At 34.3% G+C, this 17908-nt stretch overlaps 1 long non-coding RNA gene across 1 annotated transcript; it reads left to right on the forward strand.

Moving 5' to 3' along the window:
• The first annotated feature begins 813 nt into the window (after positions 1 to 813).
• Positions 814 to 4699, forward strand: LOC134240526 (uncharacterized). The gene is made up of 5 exons (XR_009986462.1): positions 814 to 906; positions 1043 to 1157; positions 1921 to 2021; positions 3875 to 4020; positions 4275 to 4699. It is a non-coding gene; the product is annotated as an uncharacterized LOC134240526 (long non-coding RNA).
• Positions 4700 to 17908: the final 13209 nt, after the last annotated feature.

Consider the following 17908-nt stretch of genomic DNA (forward strand, 5'->3'; position numbering starts at 1 on the left):
TATAAGCATTCTGCTCGCCTTGTTCACCCATCTTTTTTTTCCAATAGTATTTTTAGTCCTATAGTGCTTGTAATTTTTATGTTTTTATGCTTATTTATCTATGCTTAGATTTAAATGTTCTGCGCTTCAGAGTAATTTTATATTAGGCTATCTAAATTTAATTCCTTGGTTCTCAGGCCAATTTTCTCCAAAACAAATGCGGGAGGGCGGCATTTTATTTTTAATTTTATTGGCAATAAAGTAGATGAGGGAGGTATTTTTTTAAATTTTAATTTCCGAATTTTCTTTAACATAAAGATAATTTTTTTAATCACAGATATACTTTCCATTTCTGGTCAAATTCTCTGCTTTATCCATTGCTTAACAGGGTGTAAACATAGTAGGTAATGTCCTTGAATGTATTTTCAAACGAAGTAGCCAAAATCTCATTGTAAATGGCTACCGGAAGTGATATTTGAATACTAAACTACGAAACAAATGAGGGCGGAATTTTTTTTTCCCAGATTGGTCTCCGCAATACCCACTTTTTATTTTTTCAAAAATACAATAAAATCGGCAATGCGGCTACCTCAAAACAGATGCGCGCGAGCCTGAGAACCAAGATTTCAATTTTATATAGCCTTATATTTAGCGCTTTATAAATTGTGCATAATAATAATGATAATAAATATCTTCTTTTTTTCTGAGTGTATTCTGACAATATGGCAGCTCAAACTGATGATCTCAAATCTACATTCTAGTGATCATTATACAGCTTCTTTTTGAAAGACATACATTATCATTTAATTAAATTGTTGACTGTTTTCTGTGTTATGAGTTATTCCCCTTTTCTCTCCAGGATCCACATTGACTTACAGAGGAGACGGTGTTACCAAGGAAACAGCACCACCACAGCCAGTCAAAGAAGTAAGAGCTCCTATAGATAAATATTTGGATACATTTTTTTTTACCATCTTATTGTTCATAATTAATTATACCTTAACATCTAGATATGTCCAGGTAATGGTATGATTGTAATGCAGGCTTTATAATTGTATTTTAGACTTCTTCTTTTTGGAGGACAAAGCCTTTAATTAGTTACTTCCTGACAGAGTTCCCTGACGCCAAAAGTAGGAAGTTATTTGCCTCAGCTCAGCTGGACATTTGGGCTGTAGAAGGTGGGTCGGTTTGGAAGTACACACATCAGTAAAAACATTGGTTTATGATTTAATTAGAAGCTAAAGAACCAAAGTAATTGATGTGTATTGCTATGAGTGATGCAGTCTGTTGTCTATTGACTTAGTGGATACCAAAGACATCGATGTCAAAATTCTGTAAGCTTAGACTTGTAAGAACTGAAATTCATCTACAGTCAAATCTTGTAATCTTAAACTCAATTGGACTGAGAAAAACTGAGAGACGTTTGAAAATTTTAGATTGAGGGTAAACTTTATACTTTAAATTTTTAAAAGTTGTTAAAAGACTCTCAAATTTCTTCAGTATTTTTATTCTATTTGTGATATAATAGTTAAAATACCAAAGTTTATCTGTGTTCATTTGTCTGTGCTATCAAAAACATCTACACATTGGTTCAGTATATTTACAAAACACTTAATAACCATAAAATGTTATTCATTGTACATGTAATTATAAGATACATTCTCAAATTGTGTATAGCAGAAATTCGTTAAATCATTTCAATGATAGACAGTGTATAAAAACCTTGTTTACAGTAGATTGTTGTTTACAGCATTATGTCATCTTGTAGCAGTAGATTATTTGAGTGTCTTAGCTACCAATGCTGTGAAAGCTACATAAATGTACATGTATGTTTTCTGTATTTGCAGCATTATGTCATCTTGTAGCAGTAGATTATTTGAGTGTCTTAGCTACCAATGCTGTGAAAGCTACATAAATGTAGTATCTTTTCTGTATTTGCAGCATTATGTCATCTTGTAGCAGCATCATATACAGAGGATAAATTCGGGGTGGTTCAAAAGTCACTACCCCAGATTCTTACTGCAGTAATAAATCTTCAAGAGGTAAACATTGTGCTTTATCCCAAGTTTAGGATTCCATTCCTTATTTAGAGTCAGCAGTTCACATTTATGTGTCACATTTTTAGCTCTACTGGTCAGAGACCAGAAGAGCTTATGCGATAGTAATGCGTCCGGCGTCCGTCCGTCTGTCCGTCTGTCTGTCTGTAAACAATTTTTCAAAATGCTACTCCTCCTACGGTTTTGATCTGATTTCAATATAACTTGGCATATAAGTAGACTACACTAAGATACATAATTCTGTGTATCGGATTTTGATTTTGACGAACGGTGTTGGCGTTGTTACTAAGAATAGAAATTTCTGTGAAATTCTTTCAAAATGCTACTCCTCCAACAGTTTTGGTCTGATTTCAATATAACTTGGCACACAAGTAGACTACACTAAGATACATAATTCTGTATATCGGTTTTTGATTTCGACGAGCGGTATTAACGTTGTTACTAAAAATAGAAATTTCTGTGAAATTCTTTCAAAATGCTACTCCTCCTACAGTTTTGGTCTGATTTCAATATAACTTGGCACACAAGTAGACTACACTAAGATACATAATTCTATGTATCGGTTTTTGATTTCGACGAATGGTGTAGGCGTTGTTACTAAAAATAGAAATTTCTGTGAAATTCTTTCAAAATGCTACTCCTCCAACAGTTTTGGTCTGATTTCAATATAACTTGGCACACAAGTAGACTACACTAAGATACATAATTCAGTGTATCGGTTTTTGATTTCGACAAACGGTGTTAGCGTTGTTACTAAAAATAGAAATTTCTGTGAAATTCTTTCAAAATGCTACTCCTCCTACAGTTTTGGTCTGATTTCAATATAACTTGGCACACAAGTAGACTACACTAAGATACGTAATTCTGTATATCGGTTTTTGATTTCGACGAACGGTCTTGGCGTTGTTACTAAAAATAGAAATTTCTGTGAAATTCTTTCAAAATGCTACTCCTCCTACAGTTTTGGTCTGATTTCAATATAACTTGGCACACAAGTAGACTACACTAAGATACATAAGTCTATGTATCGGTTTTTGATTTCGACGAATGGTGTAGGCGTTGTTACTAAAAATAGAAATTTCTGTGAAATTCTTTCAAAATGCTACTCCTCCTACAGTTTTGGTCTGATTTCAATATAACTTGGCACACAAGTAGACTACACTAAGATACATAATTCAGTATATCGGTTTTTGATTTCGACAAACGGTGTTAGCGTTGTTACTAAAAATAGAAATTTCTGTGAAATTCTTTCAAAATGCTACTCCTCCTACAGTTTTGGTCTGATTTCAATATAACTTGGCACACAAGTAGACTACACTAAGATACGTAATTCTATATATCGGTTTTTGATTTTGACGAACGGTCTTGGCGTTGTTACTAAAAATAGAAATTTCTGTGAAATTCTTTCAAAATGCTACTCCTCCTACAGTTTTGGTCTGATTTCAATATAACTTGGCACACAAGTAGACTACACTAAGGTACATAATTCTTTATATCCGTTTTTGACTTCAATGAACATTATTACCTTGGTTAATAAAGATAGCAATTTCTGTTACTCTCAAAATGCTACTTCAAATACAGTTTTAGTCTGATTATAATATAATGTGGCATGCAAGTAGACTACACTAAGAACATAAAGAAACTTATTCAAGGATCATTATTCTCTTTTTTGCTAGTGTAAAGTTTCAATTCCCAACTGCTTAAGTACTTTCCTCTTCCTTTGCTATAAGTACAAACCAGTAGAGCTTCAGTCTCGACAGAGACTTCTGGTTTGTTTCTAGGCATTAATGTCTTGTAAATTATTTAAACTAATTATTATATTATTTTGGTCAATGTAGAATGTGGAGAAGCATATGAAGCTAGCCTCCTCCGGACGACGGATTAGTGGGCGGGGCCCCCTGGACTTACCCCTGAAGTATGTCCTACACAGCTCCCTCAAGTCCTGTATCTACAGAATCATTAATGTGTTCGGTGCTCATTTACTGTAAGTAATTATAGTACTCTGTTCAAAGGGTTAATGCATGAAAAAAAACTTTACCTCTGTTTTAAAAGCTGTTTCTCTTTGTTAGAAAAACTTTAAATAGCTCATTCTCTTTGTTCTACATATTTTGTTTCCATAATTTTATACATAAAAATTCAAAAAATAAGACAAAAGCAAGTGTGTATTATTGTGTTATTATTGTATTAATTAGCTTTAATAGAGAAAAAGTAATGTATTGAATACTTTTACTCTTTCAGAAATTTAGATTTACCCAGTGATACTTCATACAAACTGAAGCTGTTTATGGATTTCAAGGAGTGACTTTGTGATCAGAACTTGTTTAGTGAACAGGACCTGTTTGCTAGGTCTATACATAGACAGATGTGTATGGATTTCTACAATGGTGCTGAGATGAAGCGTGTTTATGTCGCTGACTCATCACGAACACCATGAACAAGTCTTCTGGACTATAAACACACCTAGACAATAATTGTTAATGTTAACTTGTAACAATGATATGACAAAATCTGTACATGTGGATTGCTTGAAAGATCATGGGGAAATCTTACATAAACATGATTTCAAAATTGTGTTGTTCTTTATCAAAAAAGAATGTACTTGGGATGTATAAATTCCGATACTTGTAAACTCAATTATATTATCATTTATATGCATTCCATAAGGTTGCATATATTTTTTGTCGCTAAGATCAATTGTGACACTGTAATCTGGGTTGAAAATACTTGCACTAAGCACAAGATAATCCGGGTTGATTTAAAATTAAAAAAAATTTCTACATAAGCACTATAATAATACTATTATGAAATTATGCCTTTTCAAGAAAAAAACTACATTCTAAGCCAAATTATTTATTCTTTATGAAAGGAGTATAGAATAGTTATAATTTTAGTTTTTTAGTAAATATTTACAATAACTCGATATATTTCCTTGAATTTTTATGAAAAACATTTCTCTTTAATATTCCATCAATTATTGAAACTTATTTGGAATTCCTTTTCAAAGCCATCAGTATGAAGCAAATTTAAACAGTGGGCTCCTCCATTAAGAAACGTATGTGGATCAGTTACACAATATTTTACTTCATACTATTGTGACACTACATGTAAACAGTATTATAGAATTGTAATTATCATATGTCTGTGTAAAGTAACAAGAAATGACCTTTAAGGCCCCTTCTCAGGAAATACAGGCCCCTTCGTGAAATGGTAAGGGTTTGTACAAAGTGCTTGAATTTTGACAAGTCCTTGAAAAAGTCATGTGAAAATTTAAAAAGTCATGTGAAATAAATTTTCATATTATTAAGTGCTTGAATTTGTTTTCTAGGGTTCCTGAATTCTTATGTTGTGCTGCTTTATCAGCAGGTTTAAGAATGAGTTGATTAATCTTTTTTCAGCAAAACTAATTAAAAATTATGCGCTCTAGAAAATGGGATGAATTTCACCTTTTGTCATTAATCTATAGCTCGGTGATCTGAAAACAATTTGGATGGATGATCAGTCTGTCAATATATTTTTGGGGAGGGCTACAGTTCTGCAGCTAGTCAAAATGTTACCGTCTCATTTATTCTCAAAAAAAAAATTCAACCGATATATTGTGTTTTTTATATTTGCTTCATTGTAGTGTCCAAGAGCTTAACAACAAGTACGTAGAAATAATCTGCCCGGGGTGAAAGAAAATATGATCAGGGAGAGGTCCCCACTTGTCCCATGTTTACACACCCCCTCTCCAATGAACAAAATCTGGATCCGCACCTAATTCTCTTGCATCTTACAAACTTAAATCTGCGACCTTTTCACTTCCTGGATATAAGGTTCTTATTGTTACTATACATGACTAATTCAATAGAGTAAAATTTAAAGTGCACACTTAAGATCGATGCTTTGCTTGATGGGCGAATATTTCCGTGAAGGAAAGAAATATCTTGTCCACTTAATAAGAGGGGGCTACCATACTACATGCTTCAAGTGTTCTTTTACCATTGGTTTTATTAAAACACCACTACTTGGTGTACACTTTTCAGCAGTAGTTGTGATATAAAGAAATGTTATAAATTGTGCCATTTTCAAATACATGGGGCTGACTGACTAACAAAGTTTTCAAATTATTGGATGACAGAAATGTACTACTAGTATATTAATCGTGGTTATGTGTAAATTAAGCTGTAATGTTTGAATTTATTAGGCGGAGTTTAAGGCTTCCTCGTAATTCCAGGGGCCCTGAGTCAACACATTGTCATAAACAGGTCCTGTCTGATGGGGGTCAATCTAAATATAAAGGTCCTGTGTGATGGGGAACAATCTAAATATAAAGGTTCTGTGTGATGGGGAACAATCTAAATACAAGGGTTCTGTGTGATGGGGAAACAATCTAAATATAAAGGTCCTGTGTGATGGGGAAACAATCTAAATATAAAGGTTCTGTGTGATGTAGAACAACCTAAATATAAAGGTTCTCTGTGATGTAGAACAATCTAAATATAAAAGTCCTGTGAGATGGGGAAACAATGTAAATATAAATGTCCTATGTGATGTAGAACAATCTAAATATAAAGGTCCTGTGTGATGTAGAACAATCTAAATATAAAGGTCCTGTGTGATGGAGAACAAACTAAATATAAACGTCCTGTGTGATGGAGAACAATCTAAATATAAAGGTCCTATGTGATGGGGAACAATCTAAATATAAAGGTCCTATGTGATGGAGAACAATCTAAATATAAAGGTCCTGTGTGATGGAGAACAAACTAAATATAAAGGTCTTGTGTGATGGAGAACAATCTAAATATAAAGGTCCTGTGTGATGAAAGGAACAATCTAAATATAAAGGTTCTGTGTAATGGGGAACAATCTAAATATAAAGGTCCTATGTGATGGAGAACAATCTAAATATAAAGGTCCTGTGTGATGTAGAACAATCTAAATATAAAGGTCCTGTGTGATGGGGGAACAATCTAAATATAAAGATCCTGTGTGATGGAGAACAATCTGAATATAAAGGTCATGTGTGATGGGGGAACAATCTAAATATTAAGGTCCTGTGTGATGGGGAACAATCTAAATATAAAGGTCCTGTGTGATGGAGAACAATCTAAATATAAAGGTCATGTGTGATGGGGGAACAATCTAAATACAAAAATCCTGTGTGATGGGGAACAATCTAAATATAAAGGTCCTGTGTGATGGGGGAACAATCTAAATATAAAGGTCCTGTGTGATGGTGAACAATCTAAATATAAAGGTCCTGTGTGATGGAGAACAATCTAAATATAAAGGTCCTGTGTGATGTAGAACAATCTAAATATAAAGGTCCTGTCTGATGGGAACAATCTAAATATAAAGGTCCTGTATGATGGAGAACAATCTAAATATAAAGGTCCTGTGTGATGTAGAACAATCTAAATATAAAGGTCCTGTGTGATGTGGGAACATTCTAAATATAAAGATCCTGTGTGATGGAGAACAATCTAAATATAAAGGTCCTATGTGATGGAGAACAATCTAAATATAAAGGTCCTATGTGATGGGGGAACAATCTAAATATAAAGGTCCTGTGTGATGGAGAACAATCTAAATATAAAGGTCCTGTGTGATGTAGAACAATCTAAATATAAAGGTCCTTTGTGATGGGGAACAATCTAAATATAAAGGTCCTGTGTGATGGAATACAATCTAAATATAAAGGTCCTGTGTGATGGGGGAACAATCTAAATATAAAGGTCCTGTGTGATGGAATACAATCTAAATATAAAGATCCTGTGTGATGGGGAACAATCTAAATATAAAGGTCCTGTGTGATGGGGAACAATCTAAATATAAAGGTCCTGTGTGATGGGGAACAATCTAAATATAAAGGTCCTGTTTGATGGAGAACAATCTAAATATAAAGGTCCTGTGTGATGGGGGAACAATCTAAATATAAAGGTCCTTTTGATGGGGAACAATCTAAATATAAAGGTCCTGTGTGATGGGGAACAATCTAAATATAAAGGTCCTGTGTGATGGGGAACAATCTAAATATAAAGGTCCTGTGTGATGGGGAACAATCTAAATATAAAGGTCCTGTGTGATGGAGAACAATCTAAATATAAAGGTCCTGTGTGATGTAGAACAATCTAAATATAAAGGTTCTGTGTGATGAAAGGAACAATCTAAATATAATGATCCTGTGTGATGGAGAACAATCTAAATATAAAGTTCATGTGTGATGGGGAACAATCTAAATATAAAGGTCCTGTGTGATGGAGAACAATCTAAATATAAAGGTCCTGTGTGATGGGGAACAATCTAAATATAAAGGTCCTGTGTGATGGAAAACAACCGAAATATAGGCCCTGTGTGATGGAATACAATCTAAATATAAAGGTCATATGTGATTGGGGAACGATCTGAATATAAAGGTCCTGTGTGATGGGGAACAATCTAAATATAAAGGTCCTGTGTGATGGGGAACAATCTAAATATAAAGATCCGGTGTGATGGAGAACAATCTAAATATAAAGGTCCTGTGTGATGGAGAACAACCTAAATATAAAGGTCCTGTGTGATGTAGAACAATCTAAATATAAAGGTCCTGTGTGATGGGGGAACATTCTAAATATAAAGATCCTGTGTGATGGAGAACAATCTAAATATAAAGGTCCTATGTGATGGAGAACAATCTAAATATAAAGGTCCTGTGTGATGTAGAACAATCTAAATATAAAGGTCCTGTGTGATGGGGGAACAATCTAAATATAAAGGTCCTGTGTGATGGAGAACAATCTAAATATAAAGGTCCTGTGTGATGTAGAACAATCTAAATATAAAGGTCCTGTGTGATGGGAGAACAATCTAAATATAAAGGTCCTGTGTGATGGAATACAATCTAAATATAAAGGTCCTGTGTGATGGGGAACAATCTAAATATAAAGGTCCTGTGTGATGGGGAACAATCTAAATATAAAGGTCCTGTGTGATGGGGAACAATCTAAATATAAAGGTCCTGTGTGATGGAGAACAATCTAAATATAAAGGTCCTGTGTGATGGGGGAACAATCTAAATATAAAGGTCCTGTGTGATGGAATACAATCTAAATATAAAGGTCCTGTGTGATGGGGAACAATCTAAATATAAAGGTCCTGTGTGATGGGGAACAATCTAAATATAAAGGTCCTGTGTGATGGGGAACAATCTAAATATAAAGGTCCTGTGTGATGGAGAACAATCTAAATATAAAGGTCCTGTGTGATGTAGAACAATCTAAATATAAAGGTTCTGTGTGATGAAAGGAACAATCTAAATATAATGATCCTGTGTGATGGAGAACAATCTAAATATAAAGTTCATGTGTGATGGGGAACAATCTAAATATAAAGGTCCTGTGTGATGGAGAACAATCTAAATATAAAGGTCCTGTGTGATGGGGAACAATCTAAATATAAAGGTCCTGTGTGATGGAAAACAACCGAAATATAGGCCCTGTGTGATGGAATACAATCTAAATATAAAGGTCATATGTGATGGGGGAACGATCTGAATATAAAGGTTCTGTGTGATGGGGAACAATCTAAATATAAAGGTCCTGTGTGATGGAGAACAATCTAAATATAAATTTACTGTGTGATGGAGAACAATCTAAATATAAAGATCCTGTGTGCTGGAGAACAATCTAAATATAAAGTTCATGTGTGATGGAGAACAATCTAAATATAAAGTTCGTGTGTGATGGAGAACAATCTAAATATAAAGTTCATGTGTGATGGAGAACAATCTAAATATAAAGGTTCTGTGTGATGGGAGAACAATCTAAATATAAAGGTCCTGTGTGATGGGGAACAATCTAAATATAAAGGTCCTGTGTGATGGGGAACAATCTAAATATAAAGGTCCTGTGTGATGGAGAACAATCTAAATATAAAGGTCCTGTGTGATGTAGAACAATCTAAATATAAAGATCCTGTGTGATGGGGGAACAATCTAAATATAAAGGTTCTGTGTGATGGAGAACAATCTAAATATTAAGGTCCTGTGTGATGGAGAACAATCTAAATATTAAGGTCCTGTGTGATGAAAGGAACAATCTAAATATAAAGGTTCTGTGTAATGGGGAACAATCTAAATATAAAGGTCCTATTTGATGGAGAACAATCTAAATATAAAGGTCCTGTGTGATGTAGAACAATCTAAATATAAAGGTCCTGTGTGATGGGGGAACAATCTAAATATAAAGATCCTGTGTGATGGAGAACAATCTGAATATAAAGGTCATGTGTGATGGGGGAACAATCTAAATATTAAGGTCCTGTGTGATGGGGAACAATCTAAATATAAAGGTCCTGTGTGATGGAGAACAATCTAAATATAAAGGTCCTGTGTGATGGGGGAACAATCTAAATATAAAGGTCCTGTGTGATGGGGAACAATCTAAATATAAAGGTCCTGTGTGATGGGGGAACAATCTAAATATAAAGGTCCTGTGTGATGGGGAACAATCTAAATATAAAGGTCCTGTGTGATGTAGAACAATCTAAATATAAAGGTCCTGTGTGATGGGGAATAATCTAAATATAAAGGTCCTATGTGATGGGGAACAATCTAAATATAAAGGTCCTGTCTGATGGGAACAATCTAAATATAAAGGTCCTGTATGATGGAGAACAATCTAAATATAAAGGTCCTGTGTGATGTAGAACAATCTAAATATAAAGGTCCTGTGTGATGGGGGAACATTCTAAATATAAAGATCCTGTGTGATGGAGAACAATCTAAATATAAAGGTCCTATGTGATGGAGAACAATCTAAATATAAAGGTCCTGTGTGATGTAGAACAATCTAAATATAAAGGTCCTGTGTGATGGGGGAACAATCTAAATATAAAGGTCCTGTGTGATGGAGAACAATCTAAATATAAAGGTCCTGTGTGATGTAGAACAATCTAAATATAAAGGTCCTCTGTGATGGGGAACAATCTAAATATAAAGGTCCTGTGTGATGGAATACAATCTAAATATAAAGATCCTGTGTGATGGGGAACAATCTAAATATAAAGGTTCTGTGTGATGGAGAACAATCTAAATATTAAGGTCCTGTGTGATGGGGAACAATCTAAATATTAAGGTCCTGTGTGATGAAGAACAATCTAAATATAAAGGTCCTGTGTGATGTAGAACAATCTAAATATAAAGGTGCTGTGTGATGGAGAACAATCTAAATATAAAGGTCCTGTGTGATGGAGAACAATCTAAATATAAAGGTCCTGTGTGATGGGGAACAATCTAAATATAAAGGTCCTGTGTGATGTAGAACAATCTAAATATAAAGGTCCTGTGTGATGGGGAATAATCTAAATATAAAGGTCCTATGTGATGGGGAACAATCTAAATATAAAGGTCCTGTCTGATGGGAACAATCTAAATATAAAGGTCCAGTATGATGGGGAACAATCTAAATATAAAGTTCCTGTGTGATGTAGAACAATCTAAATATAAAGGTTCTGTGTGATGGGGGAACATTCTAAATATAAAGATCCTGTGTGATGGAGAACAATCTAAATATAAAGGTCCTATTTGATGGAGAACAATCTAAATATAAAGGTCCTGTGTGATGTAGAACAATCTAAATATAAAGGTCCTGTGTGATGGGGAACAATCTAAATATAAAGGTCCTGTGTGATGGAGAACAATCTAAATATAAAGGTCCTGTGTGATGTAGAACAATCTAAATATAAAGGTCCTCTGTGATGGGGAACAATCTAAATATAAAGGTCCTGTGTGATGGAATACAATCTAAATATAAAGATCCTGTGTGATGGGGAACAATCTAAATATAAAGGTCCTGTGTGATGGGGAACAATCTAAATATAAAGGTCCTGTGTGATGGGGAACAATCTAAATATAAAGGTCCTGTGTGATGGAGAACAATCTAAATATAAAGGTCCTGTGTGATGGGGAACAATCTAAATATAAAGGTCCTGTGTGATGGAATACAATCTAAATATAAAGGTCCTGTGTGATGGGGAACAATCTAAATATAAAGGTCCTGTGTGATGGGGAACAATCTAAATATAAAGGTCCTGTGTGATGGGGAACAATCTAAATATAAAGGTCCTGTGTGATGGAGAACAATCTAAATATAAAGGTCCTGTGTGATGTAGAACAATCTAAATATAAAGGTTCTGTGTGATGAAAGGAACAATCTAAATATAATGATCCTGTGTGATGGAGAACAATCGAAATATAAAGTTCATGTGTGATGGGGAACAATCTAAATATAAAGGTCCTGTGTGATGGAGAACAATCTAAATATAAAGGTCCTGTGTGATGGGGAACAATCTAAATATAAAGGTCCTGTGTGATGGAAAACAACCGAAATATAGGCCCTGTGTGATGGAATACAATCTAAATATAAAGGTCATATGTGATGGGGGAACGATCTGAATATAAAGGTCCTGTGTGATGGGGAACAATCTAAATATAAAGGTCCTGTGTGATGGAGAACAATCTAAATATAAATTTACTGTGTGATGGAGAACAATCTAAATATAAAGATCCTGTGTGCTGGAGAACAATCTAAATATAAAGTTCATGTGTGATGGAGAACAATCTAAATATAAAGTTCGTGTGTGATGGAGAACAATCTAAATATAAAGGTCTTGGGTGATGGAGAACAATCTAAATATAAAGGTTCTGTGTGATGGGGAACAATCTAAATATAAAGGTCCTGTGTGATGGGGAACAATCTAAATATAAAGGTCCTGTGTGATGGGGAACAATCTAAATATAAAGGTCCTGTGTGATGGAGAACAATCTAAATATAAAGGTCCTGTGTGATGTAGAACAATCTAAATATAAAGATCCTGTGTGATGGGGAACAATCTAAATATAAAGGTTCTGTGTGATGGAGAACAATCTAAATATTAAGGTCCTGTGTGATGGAGAACAATCTAAATATTAAGGTCCTGTGTGATGAAAGGAACAATCTAAATATAAAGGTTCTGTGTAATTGGGAACAATCTAAATATAAAGGTCCTATTTGATGGAGAACAATCTAAATATAAAGGTCCTGTGTGATGTAGAACAATCTAAATATAAAGGTCCTGTGTGATGGGGGAACAATCTAAATATAAAGATCCTGTGTGATGGAGAACAATCTGAATATAAAGGTCATGTGTGATGGGGGAACAATCTAAATATTAAGGTCCTGTGTGATGGGGAACAATCTAAATATAAAGGTCCTGTGTGATGGAGAACAATCTAAATATAAAGGTCATGTGTGATGGGGGAACAATCTAAATATAAAAATCCTGTGCGATGGGGAACAATCTAAATATAAAGGTCCTGTGTGATGGGGGAACAATCTAAATATAAAGGTCCTGTGTGATGGTGAACAATCTAAATATAAAGGTCCTGTGTGATGGGGGAACAATCTAAATATAAAGGTCCTGTGTGATGGGGAACAATCTAAATATAAAGGTCCTGTGTGATGGGGGAACAATCTAAATATAAAGGTCCTGTGTGATGGGAACAATCTAAATATAAAGGTCCTGTATGATGGAGAACAATCTAAATATAAAGGTCCTGTGTGATGTAGAACAATCTAAATATAAAGGTCCTGTGTGATGGGGGAACATTCTAAATATAAAGATCCTGTGTGATGGAGAACAATCTAAATATAAAGGTCCTATGTGATGGAGAACAATCTAAATATAAAGGTCCTGTGTGATGTAGAACAATCTAAATATAAAGGTCCTGTGTGATGGGGAACAATCTAAATATAAAGGTCCTGTGTGATGGAGAACAATCTAAATATAAAGGTCCTGTGTGATGTAGAACAATCTAAATATAAAGGTCCTGTGTGATGGGGAACAATCTAAATATAAAGGTCCTGTGTGATGGAATACAATCTAAATATAAAGATCCTGTGTGATGGGGAACAATCTAAATATAAAGGTCCTGTGTGATGGGGAACAATCTAAATATAAAGGTCCTGTGTGATTGGGAACAATCTAAATATAAAGGTCCTGTGTGATGGAGAACAATCTAAATATAAAGGTCCTGTGTGATGGGGGAACAATCTAAATATAAAGGTCCTGTGTGATGGAATACAATCTAAATATAAAGGTCCTGTGTGATGGGGAACAATCTAAATATAAAGGTCCTGTGTGATGGGGAACAATCTAAATATAAAGGTCCTGTGTGATGGGGAACAATCTAAATATAAAGGTCCTGTGTGATGGAGAACAATCTAAATATAAAGGTCCTGTGTGATGTAGAACAATCTAAATATAAAGGTTCTGTGTGATGAAAGGAACAATCTAAATATAATGATCCTGTGTGATGGAGAACAATCTAAATATAAAGTTCATGTGTGATGGGGAACAATCTAAATATAAAGGTCCTGTGTGATGGAGAACAATCTAAATATAAAGGTCCTGTGTGATGGGGAACAATCTAAATATAAAGGTCCTGTGTGATGGAAAACAACCGAAATATAGGCCCTGTGTGATGGAATACAATCTAAATATAAAGGTCATATGTGATGGGGGAACGATCTGAATATAAAGGTCCTGTGTGATGGGGAACAATCTAAATATAAAGGTCCTGTGTGATGGAGAACAATCTAAATATAAATTTACTGTGTGATGGAGAACAATCTAAATATAAATTTACTGTGTGATGGAGAACAATCTAAATATAAAGATCCTGTGTGCTGGAGAACAATCTAAATATAAAGTTCATGTGTGATGGAGAACAATCTAAATATAAAGTTCGTGTGTGATGGAGAACAATCTAAATATAAAGTTCATGTGTGATGGAGAACAATCTAAATATAAAGGTTCTGTGTGATGGGAGAACAATCTAAATATAAAGGTCCTGTGTGATGGGGAACAATCTAAATATAAAGGTCCTGTGTGATGGGGAACAATCTAAATATAAAGGTCCTGTGTGATGGAGAACAATCTAAATATAAAGGTCCTGTGTGATGTAGAACAATCTAAATATAAAGATCCTGTGTGATGGGGAACAATCTAAATATAAAGGTTCTGTGTGATGGAGAACAATCTAAATATAAAGGTCCTGTGTGATGGAGAACAATCTAAATATTAAGGTCCTGTGTGATGAAAGGAACAATCTAAATATAAAGGTTCTGTGTAATGGGGAACAATCTAAATATAAAGGTCCTGTGTGATGGAGAACAATCTAAATATAAAGGTCCTGTGTGATGGGAAACAATCTAAATATAAAGGTCCTGTGTGATGGGGGAACAATCTAAATATAAAGGTCCTGTGTGATGGAGAACAATCTAAATATAAAGGTCATGTGTGATGGGGGAACAATCTAAATATAAAGGTCCTGTGTGATGGGGAACAATCTAAATATAAAGGTCCTGTGTGATGGAGAACAATCTAAATATAAAGGTCATGTGTGATGGGGAACAATCTAAATATAAAAATCCTGTGTGATGGGGAACAATCTAAATATAAAGGTCCTGTGTGATGGGGAACAATCTAAATATAAAGGTCCTGTGTGATGGTGAACAATCTAAATATAAAGGTCCTGTGTGATGGGGAACAATCTAAATATAAAGGTCCTGTGTGATGTAGAACAATCTAAATATAAAGGTCCTGTGTGATGTAGAACAATCTAAATATAAAGGTCCTGTGTGATGGAGAACAATCTAAATATAAAGGTCCTGTGTGATGTAGAACAATCTAAATATAAAGGTCCTGTGTGATGGGGAACAATCTAAATATAAAGGTCCTGTGTGATGGAGAACAATCTAAATATAAAGGTCCTATGTGATGGAGAACAATCTAAATATAAAGGTCCTGTGTGATGTAGAACAATCTAAATATAAAGGTCCTGTGTGATGGGGAACAATCTAAATATAAAGGTCCTGTGTGATGGAGAACAATCTAAATATAAAGGTCCTGTGTGATGGAGAACAATCTAAATATAAAGGTCCTGTGTGATCGATATCAATCTAAATATAATGTTCCTGTGTGATCGAGAGCATTCTAAATATAAAGGTCCTGTGTGATGTGAAACAATCCGAATATAAAGGTCCTGTGTTATGGAGAGCAATCTAAATATAAAGGTCCTGTGTGATGGGGAACAATCTAAATATAAAGGTCCTGTGTGATGAGGAACAATCTAAATATAAAGGTCTTGTTTGATGTAGAACAATCTAAATATAAAGGTCCTGTGTGATGTAGAACAATCTAAATATAAAGGTCCTGTGTGATGGAGAGAACAATCTAAATATAAAGGTCCTGTGTGATGGAGAACTATCTAGACATAAAGGTCCAGTGTGATGGGGAACAATCTAAATATAAAGGTCCTGTGTGATGGGGAACAATCTAAATATAAAGGTCCTGTGTGATGGAGAGAACAATCTAAATATAAAGGTTCTGTGTGATGAAAGGAACAATCTAAATATAAAGGTCCTGTGTGATGGAGAACAATCTAAATATAAAGTTCATGTGTGATGGGGAACAATCTAAATATAAAGGTCCTGTGTGATGGAGAACAATCTAAATATAAAGGTCCTGTGTGATGGAAAACAACCGAAATATAGGCCCTGTGTGATGGAATACAATCTAAATATAAAGGTCATATGTGATGGGGGAACGATCTGAATATAAAGGTCCTGTGTGATGGGGAACAATCTAAATATAAAGGTCCTGTGTGATGGAGAACAATCTAAATATAAATTTACTGTGTGATGGAGAACAATCTAAATATAAAGATCCTGTGTGCTGGAGAACAATCTAAATATAAAGTTCATGTGTGATGGAGAACAATCTAAATATAAAGTTCGTGTGTGATGGAGAACAATCTAAATATAAAGTTCATGTGTGATGGAGAACAATCTAAATATAAAGGTTCTGTGTGATGGAAGAACAATCTAAATATAAAGGTCCTGTGTGATGGGGAACAATCTAAATATAAAGGTCCTGTGTGATGGGGAACAATCTAAATATAAAGGTCCTGTGTGTGATGGAGAACAATCTAAATATAAAGGTCCTGTGTGATGGGGAACAATCTAAATATAAAGGTTCTGTGTGATGGAAGAACAATCTAAATATAAAGGTCCTGTGTGATGGAGAACAATCTAAATATTAAGGTCCTGTGTGATGAAGAACAATCTAAATATAAAGGTTTTGTGTGATGGAGAACAATCTAAATATAAAGGTCCTGTGTGATGGAGAACAATCTAAATATAAAGGTCCTGTGTGATGTAGAACAATCTAAATATAAAGGTGCTGTGTGATGGAGAACAATCTAAATATAAAGGTCCTGTGTGATGGAGAACAATCTAAATATAAATGTCCTGTGTGATGGGGAACAATCTAAATATAAAGGTCCTGTGTGATGTAGAACAATCTAAATATAAAGGTCCTGTGTGATGGGGAAAAATCTAAATATAAAGGTCCTATGTGATGGGGAACAATCTAAATATAAAGGTCCTGTCTGATGGGAACAATCTAAATATAAAGGTCCTGTATGATGGGGAACAATCTAAATATGAAGAACAATCTAAATATAAAGGTTCTGTGTGATGGAAGAACAATCTAAATATAAAGGTCCTGTGTGATGGAGAACAATCTAAATATAAAGGTCCTGTGTGATGGAGAACAATTTAAATATAAAGGTCCTGTGTGATGTAGAACAATCTAATTATAAAGGTCCTGTATGATGGAGAACAATCTACATATAAAGGTCCTGTGTGATGGAGAACAATCTAAATATAAAGGTCCTGTGTGATGGAGAACAATCTAAATATAAAGGTTCTGTGTGATGGGGAACAATCTAAATATAAAGGTCCTGTGTGATGGAAACAATCTAAATATAAAGGTCCTGTGTGATGGGGAACAATCTAAATATAAAG

The sequence above is a fragment of the Saccostrea cucullata genome, unplaced genomic scaffold (assembly GCF_032062105.1).
Source record: "Saccostrea cucullata isolate Sc308-1 unplaced genomic scaffold, CSIRO_AGI_Scuc_v1 ctg175, whole genome shotgun sequence".
In the NCBI taxonomy this organism is placed as follows: Eukaryota; Metazoa; Mollusca; class Bivalvia; order Ostreida; family Ostreidae; genus Saccostrea; species Saccostrea cuccullata.